This window comes from Sus scrofa, chromosome 10, assembly GCF_054392235.1.
Source record: "Sus scrofa isolate SSC_HxYL_T2T_F1_AM1 chromosome 10, Sscrofa_HxYL_maternal_Yorkshire_Landrace_v2.0, whole genome shotgun sequence".
In the NCBI taxonomy this organism is placed as follows: Eukaryota; Metazoa; Chordata; class Mammalia; order Artiodactyla; family Suidae; genus Sus; species Sus scrofa.
The window spans coordinates 7,633,761-7,637,644 of record NC_139392.1 but is presented as its reverse complement, the minus strand read 5'-3'; positions in this window follow the sequence as shown (position 1 = coordinate 7,637,644).

Here is a 3,884-nt window from a genome sequence, read left to right as displayed (position 1 = left end):
ATTTGTATTAGGAAGCATGCACGTGAATCAGAGGAGTATTGTGTATAAGACAGAAACATAGTTATAATTCTGTAAATATGTGAGTATATCATGACACATTAATGTAGTAATTAAATATTGTATAACCTCTATATTGTATAACAGTTAAACAAAAGAACGGACCACTACAAATGCAATAACATGTAAGTAGCACACACGCGATGTTGAAAAAAATAAGAACCTTGCAGTATACTTAAGCGTTTGTCTCCATTAATGTAAAATCTGAAAAAATGCAAAACTGAAAAAAGTGCATACACTTCTGGGGATACTTCCTTATTGAAACTATGATGCAAAGAGAAAATTAAAAAGACAAATATTCAAAATAATGACGACTTCCTGAGGGAAGGGTTGGGCAAAAAATGGCCTAAGATGGAATCACATAGCCTCAAAAAGATCAGTAACGACAACAACAAAAATATATTAGCAACAGCTGATTTCTTGAGCTCGGTGGTGAGTCCATGACGGTCCATTTTAATATCACCCCTTACTTTATTTTCATCCTTTTATGTATATTTCATAATTGAAATATAAAAAAATAAACCTGACCCAGTACAGTGTGATGCTACTAGATGGTATGATTTGCTAGCATCATGGTTTTGTCCTCTGAGGATTCCTTTTTCCTTCTAGAAATGTGCTCTCCTTCCCCATTTATTGATAGAACTATAGCAGTGCCTCTCCGGTGGGAACTAGTAGTTGTAGCATTTTCTCCCATGGCTATAGGGAGAGTCAGGGGCTCACAGCCAATTAAGGAACTTGTATGAGTTTTCCAGGGCTGACTTTACAAAATACTGCAGACTGCGTGGCCTAAACAAAAGACGTTTTTCATAGATCTGGAGGCTGGAAGTCTTTCAGTAAGTGGTGCTAGGAAAACTGGAACGCTACATGTAAAAGAATGAAATTAGAACACTCCCTAACACCACTGATAAAATTAAACTCAAAATGGCTTAAAGACCTAAATAAAACTCCTAGAGGAAAACATAGGCAGAACTTTGACATAAATCACAGCCACGTCTTGTTTGATCCACCTCCTAGAATAAGGACAATAAAGACAAAAATAAACCAATGGGAACAAATTAAACTCAAAAGCTTTTGCACAGCAAAGGAAACCATTAGAAAAAAATGAAAAGACAATGCTTTGAATGATGTTAGCTGTGGGTTTTTCATATATGGCTTTTATCATGTTGAGGTAGGTTCCCTCTATGCCAACTCTCTGGAGAGGTTTGTTTTTATTTTTGTTTTTGTTTTTGTTTTGTTTTGCTTTTTTAAGGGCCGCCACTGCAGCAGGTAGAAGTTCCCAGGCTAGGGGTCAAATTGGAGCTGTAGCTGCCAGCCTACAGCCATAGCAATGCAAGATGTAAGCTGTGTCTGTGACCTACACCACAGCTCATGGCAATGCCAGATGCTTAACCCACTGAGCAAGGCTAGGGATCAAACCTGTGTCCTCATGGGTACTAGTTGGTAATTTTCTTTTTGTGTCATATCCTTGTCTGGTTTTGGTATCAGGATGATGGTGGCCTTATAGAATGAGCTTGTGAGTGTTCCTTCCTTGCTATTTTTTGAAAGAATTTCAGAAGAATAGGTGTTAACTCTTTTCTCAGTGTTTGATAGAATTGGCCTGTGTAGCCGTCAGGTCTTGGGCTTTTGGAAGTTTTTAAATTACATTTTCAATTTTGGTACTTGTGATTGGTATGTCCATATTTTCAATTTCTTCCTAGTTCAGTCTTGGTGTGTTGTACCTTGTACCTTTGTAAGAAGCTGTCAATTTCTTCTAGGTTGTCCATTGTGTTGGCATATAGTTGCTTATATTCATCTCTTAGGATCCTTTGTATTTCTGTGGAGTCAGTTGTAATTTCTCCTTTTTCATTTCTAATTGTATTGATTTGAGCCCTCTCCCTTTTTTTCTTGATGCACCTGGGTAAGAAGGTTTATCAATTTTGCTGATATTTTCAAAGAACCAACTTTTGGTTTCATTGATCTCTGTTGGGTTTTTTTTTTTTGTCTCTATTTCATTTATCTCTGCTCTGATCTTTGTGATTTCTTTCCCTCTGCTATTTTGGGTTTTGTTCTTCCTTCTCTAGTTGTTTTAGGTGTAAGGTTAAGTGGTTGATTTGAGCTTTTTCTTGTTGCCTGAGATAAGATTGTATTGCTATAAAGTTCCCTCTCAGAACTGCTTTTCCTGTGTCCCATAGGTTTTGGACTGTTGTATCTTCATTGTCATTTGTCTCTGAGTACCTTTTGATTTCCTTTTTGATTTCTTCAATGATCCATTGGTTGTTCTGTAACATATTATTTAGGTTGCAGGAGTTCGTTTTTTGCTTTTTTTTTTTTTTTTTTCCCTTGTGGTTGATTTCTAATCTCATAGCATTGCAGTCAGAGAAAATGCATGAAATGATTTCAACTTTTTAAAATTTGCCAGGGCTTGATCTGTGGTCCAGGATGTGATCTATCCTGGAGAATGTCCCATGTGCACTTGAGAAGAATGTGTACTTTGCTTCTTTGGGATGGAATGCTCTGTAAGTATCAGTTAAGTCTGTCTGGTCTGGACCTGTGTCTCCTTGTTGATTTTCTGCCTGGATGATCTGTCCATTGATGTAAGTGGGGTACTAAAGTCCCCCACTCTTATTGTGTTGCTGTCAATTTCTCCTTTAATGGCTGTCCACAGCCACATACATTTTATGCTTATACATGTTGAACTAAAAATACCCTAGCTTCTTGTACCTATAAGAACTGGAAAATAGTGTCGTATGATTTTATTTCACTTTGAATTTAATAAAATAGGGTGTTGATGAAATATATTTTACCAATGATCCAGTTTTACTATTCTAGGCATACTTGTTGATAATTATTCTGCCTGAAACATGAACTAACTACTCGGGTACCATAAGTATTAGATGTAGAGGTAGCTGCAGTATGAAGACTTCTCTTCTGAATTCTGTGACTTTATCTGATAGGATTTAGACAATGTCCCTAAGGATAAGAGCTGAAGTACTCTTTATCTCACATTTGGTTGATAGTAGTTGCATTAAAACTGACAAGATTGGATGATCTCAATGTGTATGCTTTCTTAATAACTTAGCAGCACAGCTCAACTGGAGGTAGGAGTAGACAGATACTATGGAAAACAAACCAAAAAAATCAATTAAAAGCATTCATAACAGCCATAATTTTAGAAGTTATTTTTTTTTAAACTTTAGCAGATAATAACACCATAAACTAGAATTTATTCACCTTAAATGTATAAAATATCTTTCTGCTCTCTCTGTCACTGTTGGAGTAAAGGTTTTTCTATTTGGTCACAATGATGAAAAGTGATCTGTGTATGTATGCTGCTGGGTATGGCAAGGACTCAAAAGCATCAGCTATTTGGACTATGTCATAGTGTGGAATTTTCCTGTTGTTTACTTTGAGGAAAATTTTCCTGGAATAATTCTATAAAATGTTTCCCTATTACAACAGCATTCTTATTCTATTCTCCTTATCCTGTGTCTAGTTACTTTGAAATTTTTATGAGACTCATTTGAAGCATATCCATCTATGCATGTGCAACATATGTAATTCTAACACAATAAGAAACCTAAGATAGTAAATAGTATCATATTTACTGAGCTGATGTACAGATTCATACTGAAAATGAATATATACTTCCTTTTAATCATAACAGTCTAAAAATATTTTTATCTCTATTACCTCTTGAAATTCCCATTAAATGGCAGTAAAATAATTTTTAAAAGTATAAACCTCCAAATTAATGAAAATAGAAGAGGAATTGGATCAGATACCCCTACGCAATTGGAGAAGCTGAAAAGTAGATATATGGTGGCAGTAGATTTAGTAGATTGGAGAAA